General features: G+C 40.1%; 1 protein-coding gene across 1 annotated transcript in view; it reads right to left on the bottom strand.

The window, feature by feature from the left end:
* Positions 1 to 16527, bottom strand: part of CELF2 (CUGBP Elav-like family member 2) — a 195877-nt gene extending 179350 nt beyond the window's left edge. The window contains 1 exon segment of the mRNA NM_204260.2: positions 16461 to 16527. The gene's annotated coding sequence lies outside the window, so the exon portion shown is untranslated.
* Between the last annotated feature and the right edge of the window lie 793 nt (positions 16528 to 17320).

The following is a 17320-nucleotide window of genomic DNA, read 5'->3' as shown; positions in this document are numbered from 1 at the left end:
CTTTTGGTTGCAAACTGAACTGTGAAACTCAAGCTGCTCTCCAGCATTGGCTCCTTGATCCTTGGAGAAATCAGCCCACGAGCCAGGCAGGGCTGATGCCAATCTCTGTAGGTATTTCAGCTTCACACATTTCCATTGATGGAATTGTATGTCATGGCATCTGTATCACCACACACGTTCTTTTACACGGAAAAGTAAAAGAGAAAATATTGCTAATTGAGACAGGGAAGCACCTTGTGGCAGACTACCACATGGTGCAAACAGCTCTTTGATGTTTATATAATGTATTTCTTCAAGAATAAGCAAGTTCATTCTTTCATTAAGAGAAACACTTTGAACTTAAAATAATTCCTTTCATCAAAAGACTGTGGAACATTTTACAAAGACAGTGAAGTATTAATAGTGTAGTTTTATACAGCGAGAAACTGAGTCCAAGAGAGATTAAGGGAGTTACTTGAATTTCTGTCAGACAGCTAGAAATAGAGCTCAGTTATCCTCAGTTATTCCAAAACCATGCTTCAAACTACCAGACTGTGCAGATATCAAAGAACATTTTCAAGCCAAAAGATGCTGTTGTTTGACACTCAGTGAGTTCTTTGCAGAAGTCTGAAGACAAACGTGTCTAAACAGAACTGCCAAACTTACAAGATCCTGAATCCACCCAATCAAACTTAAAAGAAGTTGAAGACACTCAATTTTTTTTCTAAAACTTCTTAGGGTTAAAATTCATTTCTCAGCTCTGGGCCAGAACATATTTTGTCTGTGGATGTTATTAATGTGTACGTATTTAGGAACAGAGACAGAGCACTGGAGTGCAATGCTGTCTGTTAAATGCATGTGATACTTTATAGATACGTCTTGCATTCACATGCAAAAGAAGTAAAGAAGTAGACTTGTTGGAGCGGCGTGCAAAGCAGGACTTGGAAAAGCAAGTGGATCCAAAACTCAATTTGTTCTAACTCTGAAAGACGATACATGCACTCTCTTTTCTATTAGATTTTAAAGAAAATATAACCTCAGGACTTGCTATAAGGAGGAGAACGAGGGCTATGAACAAGAAGAGAAAACCCTCCCTAAAGCAGCTCAGTTGTTAGTCTTTTAAATTCTTTCCGCTCACACAGAACTGCTATTTTGGTGCCCCAGGTCACAGAGCAAAATCCTGGGTTTTGAGAGCATGTGGACACGAGGGGACAGAAAAGAAAGGAGGCGAAATGGGGTTGCAGGCAAAGATGAGGGCAATCACATCTCATGCTTTATCCTGGATGAGAGAAAGAATCACCTGTGAGTATGGCTTTACAATTGTGAAACTTCAATCAGCATAACTTACTCTTAAGCAGAAAGTTCAGATCACTGTGATTATGAAGATATAAAAGTACTGGTCTTCTGTGAAAGTAAGTTCATCTATTCCCTCAACCACAACTACTCCCACAACCTTGTTTATCCTCTTCTAATATCAACTGCATTCAAAACAGTATATTTTACACAGTTTTTAGAGTTAAAATATCTCCTTTTCTCTTCTTCTTTGCACAACTAGCTTCAAGATAACCGCAAGACTTTGATCAGTGAGCTGAAGCACAGCCTGCAGTCCAGCACCCGCTCTGGGTATTAGAGCAGCTCTGCTACTCTTACCGAAGGGATCACAGACGTTCTTCTTCCAAATACGACGTCTTTCACAGATGTATTACAATTTGATAGCATATTTAAGGTGCAGTTGAGAAAAACTGATAAACAGATCTGATCAGAACTGTGGTTTCTTCTGATGATTTTGGCACTTTTCAAAGGAAATTTCTGGGAAGACTACAAGAAAAAGAGGGAATTAGTAGCATAAATTATGAATACTAAGATGTCTGGGATTCAGGATATTTCTCAGCTGCTTCTATTTTCTCCTGTCTATGTTCCTTACAGAGCATGCATGAAGGCTGCAGCTGCAGCCTCCTTTATCTCCCTGGCCAAAACTCTCAGGAAGAAAATCCCATCTACTTCAGGCTATAAATAAATGAATTTCTTGATTCAAATAGAGACATCATAATGCTGAGAAACACAGCAAAACAAAAACATAATCAGAAAAGATGCCACCTTCTTTTCACAAGTCTGTTCTACTCGTTTCAGTCCAGTTCATTGTTATTCACGCCCATCCCTTTTCTATAAATATTTGTCTTGCATTTGTCAAGACTTATATTTAAAAAATGAAATTCTATTTGGGGTTTTACAGTACGGGAGGCTATTATATATACATTATCCTTACGTGCATGATTGGGGAGCGTAGCTGATTTGTGAAGTTATCTATTATGGGGAATAATCAAGATTAATGAGCCCTATGGCACTTGCTGAATGCCTCCAGAGATTTATTACTCAGGTTGTTCGTTTTTCTTGTTACGTTGGTGCTGTCAAGAGTCCTATAACAAATGCAAACACAGACGTGTATTAATTGCAAATGTGGAACAAGGCTGCTGTGATGTTACTAAATACTTGCAACTCCGCTGTTCCTACAGCATCTTCAGTGGCTGTGAGATTCCTTATCTGCCTGGTTTCTGATGAACTTTCTATTTTGGCATACATTGCAAGTTTTTTTCATGCCTAAAAAGATAAAGGGGGTGGGAGGAATTAACGAGGAATGGGAATTCAGTGTCATCTTACTCTTTAAGAATGAAAGTTATGGACAGAATGGCCTGAGAGATCCCCGGGCTTTTCAGGCAAGGCTGCGTAGCCAACTCCAGAAGACCTCATTTTATCATAGGTGCATTACAAAACAAGACTTTTAAAACCTCCAGTTACTGTGAAATAAGATAAGTTTCTTAGGAAACACGTGAGCTCTGCTTTGCTATCAGACCTGTCTGTGGATGCCATTACAACACGCACCTGCCAGGATGATAGTTCTGCACTGGCTGACATTCCTGTTTATCCAGAGAGGCATTTGCTGCCAAACTCCATGGTATCAACAGGAGGATCACTGTGACCCCTGAGCCTATTAAGCTATTCAGTAGAAGTTCAGTGTATTCTCTTTCCTCTATTGTATTACTCCACCAATTTCTTCAAGCTGAATTCCAATCAGGTATCACCACACTTATCAAATACCACTCATCCTAAATGCATACTTTTTAAATTATTTCAAAAATCCAAGAAAGACTTTTGGAAAACGAACAAACAACACATGTAGCAATATTACCTTAAATATTCCCTGCACTGAATCTTGAGTTCAAGCAATGCAACACTGACCTAAATTAATAACAAAACAGTTTGTGGATGCCAATGAAATACACAGCGTGTGCATCCCCATGTCACAGAGTCTGCAGCTTTACTCCTGAGGGAAGTGATCGCTGTGCCAGCTTTCTTCATTACCACTGATGTGGACAAGCACCTTCAACATCTCAGCTTTCTCCTGTGGGATTTTCACAAGGGCCAGTTCCTAACCACAGACATTCACCGGTTTCTTCCATGCTCTCCAGTGTGAGCTCAGAGCAGAAGTTCTAGTTTTTGTGTTGACACATTCACACATAAAAATACATTTCTACCTTCCAGGCAGATGTTTTTCTGATTCACCACGCTGGCATAAACACAGAATGTGTGGGATGATGCTAATAGCTCAGCTCTACTAATGTACAGGAGGGTATAATAATGGTAATAAACATAGCAGCAAACAGTGATATCATCAAAATAAATGGAGCTTTTCTCTCTCAAAGAAGCACAGTATGTGAGGACCTGGAACGACCCAGCAAATTCTTTGCAGGTGGGAAAGAAATCCAATAAAAGCTATTAGTTAAGACAAATTGGGTACAACTTCAAGTTCAGAAGTCACCATGCTAGAGTTCAACAAAATCTGGGACAGACAACAGAAAAAAAGATCCCTGAGCTCTTTCACCATACTTGCACTTATTTTTCCATACATATTTTCTATGGGCTTCTGTGGAAGACAGGACATTATGCTAGATGGGCATTCAGTCTGGTTCTGTTAAGCTGTTCATATGCCTTTACGTAGCTAGCCTTGAAGTTTAAATAGCTTTAAACATGATTTAATCCTCTTCTTAAAGCCATATGCTAAGTTATAAGAGATCATAGCTTGTCTAGTCAGCATTACTCTTGAAACCCACTGCCTCTTACCATAAAAACAAGTCCCACACACTCTGCCTATTCCCCACTTTTTACTTCCATGATTCTCCATATTCAGAAGGCATACCAGCTTTTTTTGTACAAGAAGTTGCTCTTTCTTCACGAAGTCTTCAAGTATGTTTTTGAGGCACTGCAGTAGTATTAGCAACAGTAACAACCACCCCAAAATGATAAATGTAGCAGGTCCTTTGATCAGACTGAAAAGGATGTTTTTCATTAAATAACTACATGCACCTGCTTTTTCTCTGATGAGAAATCAAATATAGAAGTTTGTTTCATTTAGGTCTGCAGCTTGTGCTCAAGTAATTTGCCATTCTTGGGGGAATAGAGTGGTGCAAGGTTTAGAAATACAAATTAGAGATTCAATCCTGACTAGTAATCTGCTTTTATTTCTCTCAACATTATGGAAAAAAATGCAAAAACCTGCAGATATGCAACAAAGAAATAACAGCACAGTCCCAAATGTTTTTTAAGAAGTCAACTCAAATAGATGTGTATTTATTGGCAGGCTTTTTTTTTTTTTTTTTAAACAAGAAAATGTGTTATTAAGCAGCTAGAGAACAGGGATGCAATTCTTTGCCTTTGGGTGTTACTCTATTTTGCAATGAAATAAGTTTTTGTATACCTGCTAGCCAGACTGATAGGTGCTGTCTGAACAACAATTTCCCCATTTCCTTAAGTGTTAACCATTTGTAGCAGTAATTCATATAACTTCAGGGAATAAGTTAATGTGAGACAGCTATTGGAGAGAAGATTCAGACATATGCAAAAACTGAGACAATCAGTTCTCATTTTTGTGTACATGTTAGCAAGTTGGGGAAAAACATGTTATATTTGTTAAGGAAAAGTGGAGCAGAGCAAGTCTCCTCACATCCGTTAGCAGACTGCCAAAGGATTACGGATGTCCAAAAGACCAAGGCAATATCACACAATCACACAGGCAACACCAAAAGGACAAGATGTCATGCAATGCCAGATACCCCAAGTCAAAGGCTAAAAGGAGGGCAAGAATCCCTTCAATTCCCATATAACAGCAACAACTGTAGCTGTTTTCTTTTAAACACCTTCTTTCGAAGATTTTTCAGAGAGAATTCCAAACCAACCATCCCTGATAAAACAGTAAGGGAATATCTGCCATGCAAAGAGATGGGCTCTGCGTTCTCAAGAGCCTCCCGTAGGCACTGTGAAGGTTCCTGGGGGGAGCTTTCTCTTCTCCAGGCTGAAAAAGCCCAGGTCCCTCAAATAGTCCAACAATGAAAAGACAACAAGTAATATGAATAAGTTAAAATAAGTGTCTTTTACTGTCAAAAGAAGGACATTTTATGGGGTAGAAGGAAAAACTTTTCCCTATGAGGACAGTCAACCACTGGAACAGGTTGTCCAGAAAGATTCCCCTCTTCATCTCTGGAGGTTTTCAAGGGCTGCCTAGACCAAGCCCTGAGCAACCTGATCTGATCTCCCAGCTGACCCAGCTCTGAGCAGCACGTTGGACTCAAGACCTCCTGAAGGACCTTCCACCCTGAGTTATCACCTGATCCCATTACTACTGGCTGCAGGAGCACTTAGTAATACTTTCCAAAAATGAGATCTGACAATGGAGAGCCTTAACATCACGACGGGAAGAAAATGAAATAGCAGAGATATGTAAACAGTCAATTCAGGGTCAGCATAACCTTACCTGTTCAGCACAGCAGCAGCTTAGTCTCATGTGACAGGATAGAGAGCATCACGGTCTTTTGGTTCTGATAAATTATGAACCATCTAATAGTAAGCAAAAAGCAACTTCCATGCAGAGGGAAAATGTCACTGACATGTCTGAGATTTCATTCAGAAAAACTGTCCTGCTGCACTACAACTGGTGATTTGCATCAATTAGGGACTGAGGTTTTTGCTCTCTGCATATTGCAACATACTGGATGTAGAAATGAGTGATGGACAGTTTATAATGGTTGATGACCTAGGTATCCTAAAAAAGCAAATACTTGACTTCTCTGTACAGAAAACAGAATAAAAAAAGGAATGTATAATTTACACCAAAGTGCAAACTCAGCTCATATTTTAAATACATGGAAATTATTTCTGCATTTTACATAATAGTTGGTATTACTTATGCACAATAAAGACCATAAAAATGAGGTAACTTGCATTTGAGAAGAAAAAATCCTGCACAGTAGCGCTCCCCACCCTCTAAGATAGGGGATGAAACGTGAATGTATAAAAAGTGTAAGTTTTCTGGAGGATCTGTAAGTGCCACTGAAGTCAGCCATTCACAGACCCCTCAGCTGTTTTTCTGTAAGGGAAATTACTGCAGAGAGAGAAAGAAAAACTCCAGGAGTGAATGTTAAATGTAGTTGGGAACCACTTCCTGCCCTAACGCAACTTGAAAGACTGAGACTAAATTATGAACAACCTGGAACAAAATATACAATTTAGTAGCTGTTTGGCAGTTTAATTCCAAAGTTTTCTCCATATTTTCAGCACTGTGGTGAGATGATCAGACATCACCAGACCACTGATATAATAAATGATGTGCTTCAAAATCCAGAAACCCTCAGTGAATACCTCAAAATTACAGCTAATCTCCAGGTATACGAGTCAACAGAGTTAAAAAATATATATTTCTTGGATTTCCTCAAAGAGATTTCCCAGAAATCTAATCACCATGATACAAGCCATCTATTTGACTATTTTAATGCTTTCTCTACAATTCATACCTGAAGATGAGACTACAGAGCTGGCAAGATGGACAAAGGAAAATGTAAAACACATGGCACTGAAAGTGTAGAAAGCCCATGCTCATCAGAAGGGAGCTGTGTGTAACTCCAGAAGAAGACAGATAGCGGACATGAAGATTATTCATGTTATGTTCATGGCTTATTCAAACTGACTTCATTTTGTTCTAAGCTCTGGAGGCTGGAAAGCTGCCATTTGTTATCATTTTCATAAGAACATCTGACGGTCAGTTTGGCAGGCTGCTGATGGCTTCTGACTGTTTGACAAAGCTTAATCAATACCTCTAAATATTTTTAACATAACTAGTTACAGTAACCTGTAACTAGTAAAAGTGAGCAATTAGAACCACAGAATGGTGAGCAAACAGATACAGAGGGAATAGACATAGAGCCCTGACTGCTTGCAGTTACAACCTTAAACAACGGTCCCCTTACCTTTACAATACACATTAAAAAATGGGTATTTCCAAGATCAACTGGATGCTCCAAAAGTAATGTCTCTCATTTATTTCCATGGAAACTACAACAGATATAAAGAGCACAACAACAGTACTTGATAGAGTGAAGTCTCAGCTACAAAACACCACTTTTCAACACAGGCACCACCATTAGCTACGCATTTTTGCCAGTGATGAACAAGAGCCTGCATGTTGCACTTGTAAAAATCTGCACCACTGGAGGTGACTCACTGTCACCACTGCAAAAACACATCACCCACTGCCTCACTGTGCTCACATCCGCTGTTTGGCCTTCACAAACATTCAGCAAGTGTAGAATGTCCATAGGCGCACTTTTTTCCCTATGAAGGAATTCAATGACACAACTTTGCTTCATACATACCTCTATGTCAGATGCCATTCTGTCAGACTACCCCTGTGCTGCCATCTGTCACACGGTAACAAAATGTAATAGAATATTGGTGGGAAGGTTCAACCTGTACTGCCATGACACCAACAGCTGTCTCTGGGCCAATGCCATGGATCAACATAACAAAAAAGGAGTCATTACTTAGCATCATAGAGTCATTAAGGTTGGAAAAGACCATCTTGTTTGACCACCAACTCATCACCACTGTGCCCCATGTCCCTTTTAGAACAGCCCTCATATTTAACTGCTTTCCAGAGATGCTTAAGAACAATACCTAAAAGCATTACTGCACAGATAAATATGGCTCATAAGACATCTAGTACTCCTTTTTTAAAAGTCTTTTTGCTCCTCTTTCATACCACATATATCCAGGTATTTATTTGTGCTCTACTTTCATGCTGTATATTGCAGTTTTTAGAGCAAACACCACACTGATCAGAATACGGCCTTCTTTTTTAACTTTGTCTTCTTTCTGCAGGCAGTTTGAACACAGAAGTGTTATGGATTGTGATTCCTCTGTGAGCCCTCAGCTGTGTTTCACAAATGGGAAAATTAAGGCACTAAAGCTCAGGCTGGTTTCATTGAGCCCTCAGTAAGTGTCCCATTAGTAACCCTGCCACTTTCCCTTCCTTCTACCATCACTTTCCCTTCCTTCTACCATCAAGAATGAGAAACAAGGGGACTTGTCGGCCCTGTCAAGGATACCTACCTCTCTTCTGACATTTGCATGAGTTTACGGAAAAACTTTTCAGTGTCTGTGAGGCATGGAGGGCACAAACCATATCTTCTGCCCTCAGTGTACACAGATGCCTCTGTGGAGAGAGGTAGCATCACCCAGACAGCTCTTTCATCCCCTGAAAATCTGAGTCTGACCTTGCAGAACTTTCTCCACTGCCATACACTGAGACAAAAAGACTATTAAATCTGGAAATATATCCGTAAGAGGCAAAGTGCTAGGTCACCAGCAGATAAAGGAATAAAAGCAGGACTCAGCTGCCAGCCCTCTGTTTCAAATGCCAGATCATGTATTTTTTAAATCCTCTTTAGCTTCTATATTCATCTTCATGCCAAATGGTACCATCTGACTGACATTTTTGACCTTTTCTGTATAGGAAGCTATGCAGAGAGAAATGGCGGGGACGGTCATTTCAGTACACACTGAACTCCCAGTTTTTAAAACCATGGCAAGGAGTGAGATCCACTATGAAGGTGTTAAATAGTTAAACAAGAAAGAATGGAAAACTAATACCCAGTGAAAATCAAGCCTTTTGTTTCAGTTGTTGGATGCAGAAATTTTCTTATCTAATCTTGCCCATTAGTTAAAGGCGGTAAACATAATTCTCAATTTTCTCAGCAAAATTTATGATCTCTGTCACACTGCAGACAAAAGACATTTCTTCTTTCTTTCAGGTGGCTCGACAGGCAAAGATAAGAAAAAATTCCTAGAAAATGTCTGCCTCTACGGAAGGAGGAAAAACAAGAAAATAGTGGGGAACCCAAAAGGAAAGAGAACATTGTGAAAGTGCAGCGAAGTCTTTAAAGGGCAGCTGGAGATTCCGAGTGAGAGTTCTGAGCCTGGCACACACAGGTCAGTCGGCACTTCCAGAACCTGATGTGTGTCCTTCCGGGGAGATGAAATAACAGCACAAGGACACGGTGCCAGGCACCAACTGAAACAGTTTCTTGAATGAAATGTTAGAGAAAGAGCTGAAAAATGTTCAGATCAAAGTTGTTTTCTCTTTTCTACACTTGCTATAGTGCAGACTGCGCGTGGAAATAACCCTGGCTTTGCAAACCTGCAGTAGTACAAAATTGGCTGGAAGCAGTAAATAAATTTGAGGGCTTGGGGTGCTTTCCTGTCATTTTGGTGTGGTTTTTTCTTCCTTTTTTTTTTTTTTCCTTAAGTAAAACACAACCTACACCCGTAGGCTGTACTCAGCTTGAATGCAATTCAACTAAATTCAGTGGGGTTCTGATATTTCTTCCTTGTTTTAGGGTTATGACAATACCCACTAATAAAACCCAAAAACACACAGTCAATAATCTTCAGAGGACCCTCGGGGCAGTTCCTTCATCCAGTGGTAAAATGAGGCACAGATTTAAACTAATAACATAAAAAAGGCTTTCCTAAAGCTTTGTATAACCTGCAGACAGAGCTGCAGTTAGGGCAACCAGGCAGCGCTATGCCATTCATTATCCTGCAGGCTTCACATCACAGACAGCTTCCCAAAGAGTCACACTTGGAAGGATAAACCTTCATAGCTTTTATTCACTTTCAGGACTGGGGTCTTTGTATATAGTGACCAAAGTAAAAGATTTTTAGCCTACCAGATGAGCAACCTGTGAAGTATTCAGAAGTGGAATAACTTTAACATGTATCTCTTGTTGCAGACCTGGGACAGAGCATCTGTCCTGAGGTGAGGTGGAATAGGCACAAAGTGCTGGAGATGCTGGTCTCAGTTTTCAGCGTTCCATATGGCATGGTTATCACAGTCGTCCTACTCACCCCATCCTTTAAATACATCCAGCTCAATTTATTCACTGCTCTGAAATCTACAGACAAGGACTTTATTCCTTTTGTCTATGGTGCCCAACGCTATATGACCTAAATCCCTTGCTGGAGCCCCTTACAGTTATCATAAAACAACAGCTTTAATCTGCCTTATCCAGTCCTTGTGAATGAAGCTTTAGAGGGTATTTTTTGCCAGCTCTGCCAACTAGATACTTCATAAAGTGAAACAGAATTTCTGCTTCCTTCAGGGCACCTGCTTTCAATTACAGGAAACATACGGCACCTTCAGATTTTCAGCTTTCAACATCTGTGCTTTCCAGGTACAATTTGTTGCATTCAAATTACTGCTAAACCTCCAGAATGGTGTCTGGCTTTCAGGGGCATGCTTGAGAAACACACTATAGATGGACCAAAAGTAATGGCATTTGCAATCGCTTTCTAATGACAGATTAATGACTGTTCTGAACAAATCCTTTAAGCTGTTCAGCAACCTCAGCCCACTCCTCTTGGAAGGCCCATTCCACCCCAGCTCACTTAGAAACATTATCCTTCCCACATAGGGGAATACCATACCTACTGACACTCTATCCACCAAATACACCAGCTCACATCCTCTTCTAAAAGGCATGCAATCACTAATTCCTTTAATAAGGAAAACTAACAGCCTATTATAAACTGTCAGCCACAGTCATGCTGGGATGAGCCACTGATTGCTACAGATTTGATTTCTTTTTCTGCTTCTGCAGATTTAATACATAAGTCAAGCCTATATGGGGTGTCTTTTGCCCTCCCACACTTTCACAGAATCATTAAGGTTGGAAAAGACCTCTAGCCCAATCATCAACCCATAGCCACCATGCCCACTAAACTATGTTCCTCAGTGCCACATCTGCCCTTTTTCTTGAACACTTCCAGGGATGGTGACTCCACCACTTCCTTAGGCAACTTGTTCAGGACATCTCAGCATCCCCCAGCATTTCTGTAGTCTGGCAATGAGTCACAGGACCTTGAATGCCCATTTCCTGGCCCACCAATTGCTGGAATTTCAGTTCAACCACAGCCCATTGTGCTCTCTATAGGTTAAAAGTGCACAGCTAGCCCATTGGCTCCTTATTTCAGCCATCACCACATCTCAGCTGGTGTTTGCCAGAACAAATGTAGCTTGCTGACTTGCTATACCCAGGGAACGGAAACCCACAAATTCAAAGTCCTACCCACAAGACAGAAAGAGATAAGGAGAAGTAGCAGAGTGAAAGATGCACACTGCTGCTAAAGAGAAAAACAACAACAACAAAAAACAACAGGGAAGAATACTTTCTTACTCTAGACCTGCAAGAACTGATTTTTAGGGATGAATAAGAGAAATGTACCAGCACAGGACTCTTAGGAACACAGTCTAGAAGATAATTTCCAGTCAGATATTATCAGGATCAAATCTAGTAGTTTTACTAATAAAGTGGTGGTCACAACAGTATGTAGGTGTTTACATTACTTATGTTTGTATTCTTTAATAAGTAATCACAACTAAATTGAATTATTTCTAATTTATTGACAAGGACTATCCTTCTGCTTCATGTAAGGAAGTGGACTGAGCTCCAGTGGAATTTCACTGAACTAGCCTGACATGTCTGGAGGTCTGCTATAGAGGGATGTGTGCTGGGTACTCACCCTTCTCCTGGTTGCATGGGCCTAATACTTCATGGGAGAGCAGTTCAGAATATAGAAGAAATCAACTGCAATGCCTGGAGAAATTATGTCTTAAAGAGGAGCAGAATAAACTTAGAAGAGGAAACTGGGAAGCAACTGACATTGCTTACCTAATATAAGGAAATTTCCCTAAGTTAGTGCCATTCCATCCTCCCCAAGCCTCACAGGCCTACAGTCTTAGCTCTTAGAGCATGCCATTTTGTGCAAGCTTGTGTCACAATAATGAGCAGGATGTTATCAATCCACAGCATGGCAACCATTAGGCTGGTTCACTCAAGCTCTGGACTTCTGTCTCCTACAAATTTTTTTCAGAAGACTGAAGCAGTAGGATGGGAGTCAGACTCTTCTTTGCATTCTAAGCAAGCCGCATCTACATTTGGTTCAAGACTTCTTTTAATTTAATTATGTTTGCACTTGGATGTAAGTTAAGTCACAGCTTAACCATTAACTGTGTTCTGCTATGGCATCCACCACTCTGTATTTGACTTCACTAAATGCCTAATGTTTTGCAGTGAGTTTTTGATGAGTGTGTGTTTGCAGATTTTCAAGACAGACTAATAACACCAAAGGAGGATCCAGGAATGCTTTAAGTAAATATTATGTGTATATTTTCTCAACCATGCCTGCCGACCAGCACCTTCAGAGCTGCATAATCTCACCTAAAATACGTTTGCATTCTGTTTGCACTAACCAGCGTGGTCCACACTACTAAGCAAACTGTTATTTGATTAAAATATTATGCAGAGCATAATTCCAGGACACACAGTCATGCAGCTCTGAAGAAGCAGCAGTTTCTATTTCTGTCCTGCAAAATTCTGCTTGCCATCATTAGATATTTCTTCATCAATCATAACAAAGACTGAGTAGATAAAGACTGTTACCTGAGCCAGGAACATTCTGGGATATTTTAAGAAACTATTTATTTTTCTCCCTCTGCCTTCACCTTTTTCTATTGTTATTCCCTATTTTGTCCTAAAATTTACAAAAGGATGGATGCCTGGAATGCAGGTCCAGCTGTAAGTGATTTGAATGTGCAAGAACTTCAGAGCAGGCATCTTCTCCGACTGTGTCACGAGATGACAGAACATCAATACAGGAAAGATGCTCGAGCTTGGTGGTGAGCAGATGTTAGGCATCTTAACTTTTTCTAGTAATTTATTATATTGTCATCTTTTCGGCTGCCACCAGCAGATGGTTTAACAGTTTGGAGTGATAGCCAAATTGAAAAGAATTTAGTAGTGCCATTGACATCACATTACATGGATGAGAACTGATTAGGGCATTATCTTCTCATCTAAAATACGAGTATTGAATTCTAGGCTCAGCCATAGACTTCCTGTGGACACATCTCATTTAGGGTATAATAACACTACAATCTAAACTAAGTCAGCTGCCTATATAGAACATACATGAAACAAATTTAAGCTAAGCTAGTTACCCATAACAGCTGTGAAAGCACAGGCTCTGAAACTCATCTGCTGTAGACAAATCTCTAATCTCTTTGGCTCAGATTTATTAAATCTGTGTGTCCAGGATTTCCTATTTAGCCTGTGAAAAGAAATAATCAATTTAGGTGGCAATTCAGACTTCAGGTAGACTAAAATGGAGGCAGCAATGTCTCTCCATTGACTACAGAGGCATCCCAGGGCAACTGTAGATAAATACCATCTATCTGCAAAGGAGGATAACAGCTTTTTCACAGCAATATCATGAAGACAAATGGAATACATATGGCTTAGAAGAATGGCAGCAATTACCTACCTCAGTTAGATCAACTTTCTTGTTTTCTGTTCAACCTGTCTACTACTGGCAAGGCGATATAAAATGGCTCTGTAAAGTGTTCCTTTTCTATTTCAGCAGTTCAAGGTGTCGATAAGATCCTAAGATCAAAAAGGACATTCTGTGTCACCAAGCTTGGTCCCTGGCCAAAAATGGGTAAACCCAAATAATGATCTCATTCATCAAGTTCAAGCCCTGTTGCCCAGTAAATACTGTACTGCCACTGCCAGAAATAGCCCCAGGCTTTGTGCTGAGCCTGCACAGCCTCGGGATCAGGCTTGCCTACACTTGTACAGCCCAGCCTGGAGCTTTGCTTTAGCTGTAGCAGCAATTTTCCTAATGACCAGGTGGCTGGTGCCTAATTTATTTTACTTTTGCTTATCTTCGCATAATCATGTAGTTTCAGTGCAATTTTGATACAGACAGTAGTAACAAGTAGTTAGCCTGTGTAGGATGAAATATTTACGAAGCCATATAATGACACAGCAGAGAGGAGCATGGATATAGTATATCCGCCTCAGAAAGGTGACATGTGATGCAGCATAGAAGAGCTGAGGTATGGGATGGGACCAGATGGAGTATAGAGTGACGGCGATAAAAATTCGCCCCCAGATAGCTGAACAAATGCAAGCCTGTGGTTTTAGGAATAAGAAAGAAAACGTATGTAAGGTGTTGCATCCACACTGTATTCAGGAGTAAGGCAGTGTTGCAATCCAACAAAGAAAACAAGCTGTAAAAGCATGTTAGAAAAAAAACAAACCCACCTGAGTAGAGCCCAGAGTGAGAAAGAAGAAAGCATCAACATCACCATCGTGCTCATTATAGCACAGAAGAAGAAGCCCTGACATCAACCTACCATTCCCAGTGTGGGCCTCGGTGCCTGAGACCTCGCTGTACCGGCTCCCCAGCTCCAAAATTAAAGCTACTGCCCACGGAGTGCAGGTGAGCAAAACATGACAAAAAGAAGTGGAAACTTAGACGTGTGTATATTGTTTTTAAACCTATTATTACTGCTACACCTGTAACATTATTCTTTCTCTTCTTTTCAGAAGTAAATCTGGACTGGTAATAATCCTTTGATTAAAATGTTAACATTTTAACTACATTAACAGTACGTTTTTTGCTTTCAAACAGATAGCCTATTTTTTCTGGCCTGTAAGAAGACTGAGTGTACCAAAGCTCAACAATAAAGTGAGCTACACCTCTTGTTTTCAGTCCTCACAAAAGATAACCATTCCAAAAACTGACCTCCTTCAGAAAAATACACTGATTTTCAGCAACAATATGGCCGTTTTATACTCAGCACTGCCTTGCGCTCCTCTGTACACATTCCTATGTCCCTGCACAGAGCTCATACTCCTGTTGGGCATGGTAGGCCCCAATCAAGACAAAATCTTTTTACCCTCATTGTGTGGGAAAGACACTGCCCCTTTCACCTTTTCACTGCCCATTGCAGAAACCCCAGCGCAGAAATACAAATTATTCAATAAGTTTACAATTACCTTTTCCCTCAGTTAAGATGAGACGTGCAGATATGACAATTTTATGCTAATTGCAAGCATTTGGGTTTGCTAGAGTAGTTTTTGAGTAGTAACAAAGCGAGATGTAATAATATAACAATTATGATAATATGCTAATAGTTTTAATTGAAGTAATTTCTGTAGACAATAAGAATTATACCCTAATGTGTTAATTAATCTGATTAGGAAATGTTGTGAAAATGAGTATGTAAAATGATATCAGAGGATAGCAGGAAAGGCATGTTTTACAGGGAGAGTGTTCCTCGGGGTAAGATTTATAGATGTTAGCTTGCAAGGCTTCGGCAAGGTAAACAGCTGTTTTGGTTTTAGTTATAATGAACATTAACTCTACTTCCCCATTTCTGCTTAATTAAACCGCTGACTCTGCAGCCAATCAAGAGAAAACAGAAAATGGGCACTAATTGGGTCCTGTGCACTTTCAGTCTCATCGTACATCAAGTGGTCTGGCTACACCACCAAAACTGCCTCAAAAATATGAGCTTCCCTGCTACTTTCCTCTGCCAGCTTACCCAATGGTTCCTTCACTAGTCAAAGCCAAACTACATGTATTCAGCACAAAAAGACTGGACCAAGCAGGATGTACAAAGTGAACATTTAAATTAAATTTACTCTTGTTCTAGTGAGAAGAGTAAAAACAAGATTTTTATTCTTGTTCAGGTAACCACTTCCTTATTTTTTGTTAAACAGTTCAAAGCAAAAAACATTGTAAATGAATAAATAAACTTACAAAAGACTCTTGCCGACACTCCTGAAGGAGGAACCAACAGCAAGTTCCTGTGCTTTTTGATAAGTTTTACCTTTTGCAAAAGAGGATCAGAATGGCACTGACACGAAGCTAAAAACCAAATGAAAGCACGCCGACGAGAAGGAAAGAAAATGGCACACAATGTGCACAGTGGTGAGAAAAACCACTGGAGATAATGGAGAAAACCTTAAATCTATGCTGTAAGAGCTCTGTAAGAGCACACTGTCTCCTGCACAAAATGTCCCCTCTTCCTCCTTCTGACATGCGCTGTCAACTCCGGAGTGCCTTCATCTGAGAGGAACTGGGGACTTGTGTGACAGAGAGCAGGCTTCTCCTAGAACACTTACAGAACAAAAAAAAAAAAAAAAAGAGGAACTTATGCCCTACAGAACAGAAGATAATTTTGCATTATTCTGTAAATGAATCTTTAAGACAATACGATGAATAGGATAAAAAAAGGATTGAAATACCTCACAGTCCTGTGGGTCTGGAAGAGACAGTCGTGCTCTCTCTTGAACCTTCTTACTTTGTGAGCATGCGCGGGAAGGTTTCTGTCAGACCTACAACCTTCATCTGAGCTTCCTTTGTGGTTATTAGCAATACCAAAAGCATCGCTTCACCGTTACACTTAAACCATTTCCTTGCTGGTGAACTTACTTCCGCAGTGAGCTCTCCATTTTTAAATCTAATAGGCAAAAACTGGGTAAAGTGCCCTGTAGATTTTACTACAGACAAATCAATAACCTTTGGTATAAATATGCACAGTAGCTTGTGGTGTGGCAGCAGCCAATTGGGATACGCACACAAGGAGGTTTAACTACCAAAGCACCATTTTGTGGCTCTCTGAAGGAAGTGGTAAATGCTGGTAAATGCTCAATCTCCTCTTCATGGGAGGCTGCCTACCTAAGCCCTGAACCGAGAGCAGACCTTAAGTATAAATCACTTAATTGCTCATTTTATTTGATGCCCGAGTACTTCATGCTAATAAAGTTAAGCATTAAAGGATTACAATGTGACAAATTATACGCCCATCTCATAAAAGAAATATTACCGAAACAGAGTCAGATCTGAAAGGCTCTTGATAACATACAGTGTAAGTCTAATTTTAGACGATTCCTCAATCACTGGAGAGCTTGCAGTATACACAGCCAGCCCAGCTCAATCAACTGACTTTTATCTCTATGACTGCAGGTCACATTATCTCATGAATGAACTGTTATGTAGGTCAGTCAAGAGTCATCTTCTAATTGAATGCACGTTTCAGCCTTGGCATTTATGCTCTAGATATCAAGACTGTGGACAATTGGTGAAGTCAGAAGAAAACACTGAA

The sequence above is a fragment of the Gallus gallus genome, chromosome 1, assembly GCF_016699485.2.
Source record: "Gallus gallus isolate bGalGal1 chromosome 1, bGalGal1.mat.broiler.GRCg7b, whole genome shotgun sequence".
NCBI lineage: Eukaryota > Metazoa > Chordata > Aves > Galliformes > Phasianidae > Gallus > Gallus gallus.
Note: the sequence above shows the minus strand (reverse complement) of the source record. Positions and strands in the feature narration are given on the sequence as shown.